The sequence below is a fragment of the Anolis sagrei genome, chromosome X (genome assembly GCF_037176765.1).
Source record: "Anolis sagrei isolate rAnoSag1 chromosome X, rAnoSag1.mat, whole genome shotgun sequence".
Taxonomy (NCBI): Eukaryota; Metazoa; Chordata; class Lepidosauria; order Squamata; family Dactyloidae; genus Anolis; species Anolis sagrei.
The window spans coordinates 99021712-99029812 of record NC_090034.1 but is presented as its reverse complement, the minus strand read 5'-3'; the positions used below and the strand labels follow the sequence as shown (position 1 = coordinate 99029812).

Sequence of the window (8101 nt, the reverse complement as noted above, 5' to 3'; positions counted from 1 at the left end):
CCCTTCTTTTTCCCCCTCAGCCGCTTAAGCGGCTGAGGGGGAAAAAGAAGGGGCCTGAGGCTGTTAGGAATTTTGGGAGTTGAAGTCCTAAACATCTGGAGGGCTCAAATTTGCCCATGGTTGGTTTAGCTGTTGTGGTTCATAAGTGGTCAGAGCAAGATTCACTCTGCTTTCGGAGTGTTTGTTCTCACAGCAGTTGTTTGGCCATAATAACAGTGGCTTACAATACAATCACTGGGCAGGCTTGGGCCTGCTTAGATTCCAAGATCAGGTGCATAGCTCTGTTTACATCTTTAGCATCTATCAACAATTATTAACAATGTCCCTGGCAAAGAAGCTCTTGTTAGTCTTTTTTTCCGGGTCTAACCATTTCTGCATTTTCTCCTTGTTCGCAATCCAGCTGAAAGGTTTTGGGTGTTTTTCGCAATACTGAGATAATGGTGGAGTGTGGCAGAAAAATGAATTTTTTGCTTCTGTGTTGCAGTAATATGTCTACAATGCAATACAGTTTTCAGCTAGGAAAGGATGGGATACCATGAAATTCTATGGTAGCCTAGTATTCTTACCTATAACCAGTGGCGACACTAGGTAATTTTCAACGGTAACAGTATCTTGCTGCCCCTCCCCCCCAAACCAATCACTGATATATATTTTTTGTTTGTCGTGGGAGTTCTGTGTTCCATATTTGGTTCAATTCCATCATTGGTGGAGTTCAGAATGCTCTTTGATTTTAGGTGAACTATACATCCCAGCAACTACAACTCGCATATGTCAAGGTCTATTTCCCTCAAGAGTGGCCCTGGGCAAAATCAACTATACTGCAAATGCTTACTTTGTGTAATGGGTTGAGCAGCCCCTGCCTATTACTGGCAAGTGAAACTGCAGCTGCCCCAGAATCTTTTACAGAGTATTCATGAACAGCAACATGGAGAAAGGGAGAGGAGATAAGCCTCCAAAATTAGTATTTGTGTATAGATCTCACAAAAATGGAAAACGTTAAGAAAATTGGTGGCAGAAAAATGTCATTCCTGGATGTGTTTTGAAAGAAGTTCACAAAGGGCTTCAATCTTCCTAATGCCACGACCCCTTAAAACAGTTCCTCATGTTGTGGTGACCCCCAACCATAACATTACTTCGTTGCTACTTCAGAACTGCAGTTGTGCTACTGTTATGAATCGTTATGTAAATATCTGATATGCAGGATGTATTTTCGTTTACTGGACCAAACTTGGCACAAATAGCCGATAAGCCCCAATTTGAATTCTGGTGGGGTTGATTTTGTCATTTGGGAGTTGTAGTTGCTGGGATTTATAGTTCACCTACAATCAAAGAGCATTCTGAACTCCACCAATGATGGAATTGAATCAATCTTGGTACACAGAACTCCCATGACCAACAGAAAATACTGGAAGGGTTTGGTGAGCATTAACTTTGAGTTTTGGAGTTGTAATTCACCTACATCCAGAGAGCAGTGTGGACTCAAACAATGACTGATCTGGACCCAACTTGACATGAATACTCAATATGCCCAAATGTGAACACTGGTGGTATAAGGGGAACATAGATTTTGTCATTTGGGAGTTGTAGTTGCTGGGATTTATAATTCACCTACAATCAAAGAGCATTCTGAATGCCACTAACAATAGAATTGTCCAAACTTCCCACACAGAACCTCCATGTGTTGAAAGGACTCACTAGTGTGAGCCTCCCTCCAGCCTTGCTCACTCTCCCTCGCTTGCACATGCACACCACACTGCCATGCACCGAGCATGCCTGCTCTCCCCTCCCCACTTGGAGTCTCAGAAACAGCCTTCCCCTTGGCTGAGAGGCCTGTTGAGAGGCCAGCAAATCACAGCAGGAGAAGGGCTTTTGGAGGAAGGGTTTTCAGTCTGTTTCCAAAAAGGAAGAGAAGGACAGGAGAAAGGAAGGACAAGAGAAAGGAGATTCCATCTGAACATGAGGAAGAACTTCCTGACTGTGAGAGCCGTTCAGCAGTGGAACTCTCTGCCCTGGAGGCTCCTTGTTTGAAAGCTTTTAAACAGAGGCTGGATGGCCATCTGTCAGGGGTGCTTTGAATGCAATATTCCTGCTTCTTGGCAGGGGGTTGGACTGGATGGTCCATGAGGTCTCTTCCAACTCTATGATTCTATGGCAGGCGGAGAGATCTTCAACCTTCTCTGCCAAAGGGGTCCCTAAGACCATCAGAAATACATGTTTTCTAATGGTCTTTGGCGACCCCTCTGAAACCCCCTCGCCACCCCCAGATTGAGAAACGCTGCTCGAGCAGGTTGCAAGTGTCATGTCTCATTTTGAGTACTGAATTAAAAGCTTTGCTGAAACACGTTGAGTTTTTTCTTGCATTGCCGGAACCTGTTCTTTTCACATTATTCCTGCCCTTTTCGTTCCACGTAATTTTTTCCCTCTGTTGCCCAACTGACTGTTAAAGGAAGTCATGCCCAGGATCACATCTCCTGTACTCCATTCATTCCGTTTACCTGCAACTCCTTTACACAGTTGGTCTGTTGAAAAAGAAACCAGAACTCCCATTTCCTGCGTGACCTTTTGCATAATGTATACCTGTAATTGCTCTCAATCCTGTTTATCCCAGTAGATTTGCTTATGGTTTCTTTTCCTGAAGGCCAGGGAAATCTTATTGGCTGCTCCTCAGTGTCCAGAGCTGGTGCCAGCTTTCCTACGTGCCACTGGTTTCCATGCGGTTGCCTGCCTCGGCCCTTTGAAGGTTTCGGAGCTCCAGATGGAGAGCACCTGAGCTCCACCTTTATGGGCTGTTGACGAAAACATCACAATTTTTTGGCAAGCCGGGACAAGCTTTGAAGAACATACAGCCTTGTGGGATTTGCATGCTGGCGGAAGAAACCAGAGTCACAAAGGTAAAAGAAAAATACTTTTATCCAATGCTTCAATTGCTTAAAATGGAATGGGATGTTCTATCTATCTGTCTGTCTGTCTGTCTGTCTGTCTGTCTGTCTGTCTGTCTGTCTGTCTATCTATCTGGTATCTATCTATCTACCTACCTACTATCTATCTATCTATCTATCTATCTTCTCTTTCTCTCTCTCTGTCTAATCTAGCTATCTTTCTGGTATCTATCTACTATCAATTTATCTCTCCATCTATCTGTCTGATCTATCTATCTACTATATTTCCCTATCTCTCTATCTCTATCTATCCATCCATCTATCCATCCATCCATCCATCTTCTCTCTCTCTCTCTCTCTCTGTGTGTGTCTATCTAATCTAGCTATCTTTCTTTCTTTCTGGTATCTATTTACTATCCATCAACCTATCTCTTCATCTATCTGTCTAATCTATCTACTATATTTATCTCTCTATCTCTATCTATCTATCATCCATCCATCCATCCATCCATCCGTCTGATCGATCTATCTATCTATCTTCTCTGTGTGTGTGTGTGCTATCTAGCTATCTTTCTGGTATCTATCTACTATCTATCAATCTATGTCTCCATCTATCTGTCTAATCTATCTATCTACTCTATTTCTCTATCTCTCTATCTCTATCTATCATCTATCTACCCATCCATCCATCCGTCTGATCTATCCATCTATCTATCCATCTATCCATCTATCTATCCATCTATCCATCTATCCATCCATCCATCCATCCATCTATCTATCTATCTATCTATCTATCTATCTATTTATCTATCTATCTATCTATCTATCTATCATCTCTATCTCTAATAATAATAATAATAATAATAATAATAATAATACTTTATTTATACCCCGCCACCATCTCCCCACGGGGACTCGGGGCGGCTTACATGAGGCCAAGGCCAACAATACAACAATGCAAATAACAACATAGAACAACAGTAAAAATATAAATAAAAAATAAAACACAAGAAACAATATAAATAAACATCAACAATATAAAATCACAATAATTTAAACACAAGAAAATAAATCACAGTGAGCAGGGCAGATAGCAAAGGATTAAAAGTTTAAAAACACTGGATGAGAAGGCAATGTATTGTATCTGGACAGGGGATCTCTATATCTATCTACTCTAGCTATCTATCTATCTGGTATCTATCTATATCTATCTATCTATCTATCTATCTATCTATCTATCTATCTATCTTCTCTCTCTCTCCCCCCCCCCCCTCTCTATCTACCATATATCTTCTCTAACTCTCTCTCTAATATATCTATCTGGTATCTCTCTCTATCTAATGCAGCTATCAATCATCTATCTATCTATCTATCTATCTATCTATCTATCTTCTCTCTATCTATCTATCTATCTATCTATCTACCATCTATCTTCTCTAACTCTCTCTCTCTAATCTATCTTTCTGGTATCTCTCTCTATCTAATCTAGCTATCGATCTGCTATCTATCTATCTATCTATCTATCTATCTATCTATCTATCTATCTATCTATGTAGTATCTCTAATCTAGCTATTGATCTATCGATCTATCGATCTGTCTATCAATCATCTATCTACCATCTATCTATCTTCTCTAGCTCTTTCTGTCTCTGTCTGTCTGTCTGTCTATCTATCTATCTATCTATCTATCTATCTTCTCTCTCTCTCTATCTATCTGGTACCTCTATCTAATCTAGCTATTGATCTGCTATCTATCTATCTATCTATCTATCTATCTATCTATCTGGTATCTGTCCATCCATCCATCCATATACCTATACAAGACTTCCTTGGCTCCTGCACTGAAAGAATTCTTGGAGGAATCCTGGTTTGTTTGAGGGAAACATTTAAGGAAGTTCTATATTTACTCTTGTAAACTTGCTCAGGAAAGAGAGACCTCAGTAGAAGAAGGGGAGACTTAGGACCCTTCCACGCCACCATATAATCCAGAATATCAAGGCCAAAAATCCCATAATGTCTGCTTTGAACTGGGTTATCTTGAGTCCACGCTGCCATGTGTTCCAGTTCGAAGTAGAAAATGTGGGGTTTTATTCAGTTGTGTGAAAGGGGCCCTAGAGTCCTTCTACACTGCCAGACAAAATCCAGATGATTTGCTTTGAACTAGATTATATGGCAGTGTAGACTCATATAATCCGGTTCAAAGTAGATAATGTGGATTATCTCCTATGATAATCTGGATTATATGGAAATGTAGAAGGGGCCTTATAGGAAGGGCTTAGGTCTCAGAGTCCTGGGTTCAAATTCCCTCCCAGTTTGAAAGCCCTCTGGTGGTGCAATGGGTTAAACCGCTGAGCTGCTGGACTTGCTGACCGAAAGGTCACCGGTTCAAATCCAGGGAACGGGGGTGAGATCCTGCTGTTAGCCCCAGCTTCTGCCAACCTAGTGGTTCAAAAACATGCAAATTTGAGTAGATCAATAGATACTGTTCTAACGGGAAGGTAATGGTGCTCCATGCAGTCATGCTGACCACATGACCTTGGAGATGTCTGCGGACAATGCCGGCTTTTCGGCTTAGAAAGAGAGATGAACACCCAGTCAGACACGAATGGACTTTACCTTTACTTAGTTAGACATTAACACTCAGACCAAAGTTCAGAGAAGTTGCTTTTTGGATTACAGCAATCTAACTCACCCAGCTTTTATTTTCTTTGAAAGTTACTTCTCCAAGGCTCCAGTTCAGGCTGTCAGGCAGGTTTGAAAAGGCCTCAAGGAAGTAGAGCTGAATACATCTAAAGCAATAAAACATTTCTATCCCATATCTCTTTCCCCTTCTTCTTTATTCCTCCTAATGAGACAAGCGTGCGTGCTAAACAACCCATGCACATTTCTCATATTTACTATATGTGGGCCACAGGGCTTTCTGGCTTTGGCAAATCAGTACACAAGATGTGATTTTTTTTTTAAAAAAAATGATCCCATCCCACCATTTATTTTTATATGCTAATTTTCACTAAAGAAATAAATTATGGGGCAACTTGTAAGAATACTATCACAAAATGCAAGCTCTGTTTCAGCTAAAGAGTAGCTCAAGGTAAGCAAGACAACCCCATGGTCAGCTTTCAAGGTAAAGGTAAAGGTAAAGTCTAGTCGTGCCCCACTCTGCGGGGTGGTGCTCATCTCCATTTCTAAGCTGAAGAGCCGGCGTTGTCCATAGACACCTTCAAGGTCATGTGGCCAGCATGACTGCATGGTGCACTGTACCTTCCTGTCAAAGTGGTACCTATTGATCTACTCACATTTGCATGTTTTCAAACTGCTAGGCTGGCAAAAGCTGGACCTAACTGTGGGAGCTCACCCCGTTCCCCAAATTCGAACTGCCATCCTTTCGGTCAGCAAGTTCAGCAGCTCAGTGGGGGGGGGGGGGTTGTGAGGGGATTTCAGAGGGGTCGCCAAAGCCCATCTGCAAACACATATTTCTAATGGTCTTAGGAACCCCATTGGCATAGTTGTTTAGGTTCACATTGCTCTCTGGATGTAGGTGAACTAAATTTCCCCTAAATCACTGTCAATTCATCCCAAATCCCCCCAGTATTTTCTGTTGGTCATGAGGGTGCTGTGTGAGAAGTTTGGCCCAATTCCATCATTGGTGGGGTTCAGAATCCCAGCAAATACAACTCCCAAATGTCAAGGTCTAGTTTCCCTATACTCCACCAACATTCCCATTTGAGCATATTGAGTATCCATGCCAAGTTTGGTCCAGATCTATTATTGATTGAGTTCACAGTGCTCTCTGGATATAGGTGAACTACAACTTCCAAACTCAAGATCTATGCCCACCAAACCATTCCAATATTTTCTGTTGGTCATGGGAGTTCTGTGTGCCAAGTTTGGTTCCATTCCAACATTGGTGGGGTTCAGAACGCTCTTTGATTGTAGGTGAACTATAAATCCCAGCAACTACTACTCCCTAATGTCAAGGTCTGTTTCCCCCAAACTCCGCCAGTGTTCACTTTTGGACATATTAAGTATTCGTGCCAAGTTTGGTCCAGATCCATCATTGTTTGAGTCCACAGTGCTCTCTGGATGGAGGAGAACTACAACTCCAGAACTCAAAGTCAATGCCCACCAAACCCTTCCAGTATTTTCTCTTGGTTGTGAGAGTTCTGTGTGCCAAGATTGGTTCAAGTCCATCATTGGTGGAGTTCAGAATGCTCTTTGATTGTAGGTGAACTATAAATCCCAGCAACTACAACTCCTAAATGTCAAGATTTATTTCCCCCAAACTCCACCAGTATTCACATTTGGATATATTGAGTATTTGTGCCAGGTTTGGTCCAGATCTATCATTGTTTGAGTTCACAGTGCTCTCTGGATGTAGTTGAACTACAACTCTCAAACTCAAGATCTATGCCCACCAAACCCTTCCAGTATTTTCTGTTGGTCTTGGGAATTCTGTGTGCCAAGTTTGGTTCAATTCCATTGTTGGTGGGGTTCAGAATGCTCTTTGATTGTAGGTGAACTATAAATCCCAGCAACTACAACTCCCAAATGTCAAAGTCTGTTTTCCCCAACCTCCACCAGTGTTCACATTTGGGCATATATTTGTGCCAAGTTTGGTCCAGATCCATAATTGCTTGAGTCTGCAGTGATATCTGGATGCAGGTGAACTACAACTCCCAAACACAATCATAATGATAACATTATTAAAGGATATTATTAATAATAGATTGTTTAAGAAGACAACAGGCAGTGGTCCCAGGTAAACTACAACTCCCAAACTCAAGATCTATGCCCACCAAACCCTTCCAGTATTTTCTGTTGGTTTTTGGAATTCTGTGTGCCAAGTTTGGTTCAATTCCATTGTTGGTGGGGTTCAGAATACTCTTTGATTGTAGGTGAACTATAAATCCCAGCAACTACAACTCCCTAATGTCAAGGTCTGTTTTCCCCAACCTCCACCAGTGTTCACATTTGAGCATATATTTGTGCCAAGTTTGGTCCAGATCCATAATTGCTTGAGTCTACAGTGCTATCTGGTTGCAGGTGAACTACAACTCACAGACTCAATAATAATGATAACATTATTAAAGGACATTATTAATAATAGGTTGTTTAAGAAGACAACAGGCAGTGGTCCAGGTGAACTACAACTCCCAAACTCAAGATCTATGCCCACCAAACTCTTCTAGTATTTTCTGTTGGTCATGGAACTGTGTTCCCAG

The 8101-nt window shown here is 41.6% G+C and overlaps 1 protein-coding gene across 1 annotated transcript in view; it reads left to right on the top strand.

Annotated features, from left to right (window-relative positions):
- The first annotated feature begins 55 nt into the window (after positions 1-55).
- B3GNT8 (UDP-GlcNAc:betaGal beta-1,3-N-acetylglucosaminyltransferase 8) overlaps positions 56-8101 on the top strand; it is a 43960-nt gene continuing 35914 nt past the window's right edge. The window contains exon 1 of the mRNA XM_067460944.1: positions 56-2891. The gene's annotated coding sequence lies outside the window, so the exon portion shown is untranslated. The remainder of the gene's footprint in view (positions 2892-8101) is intronic.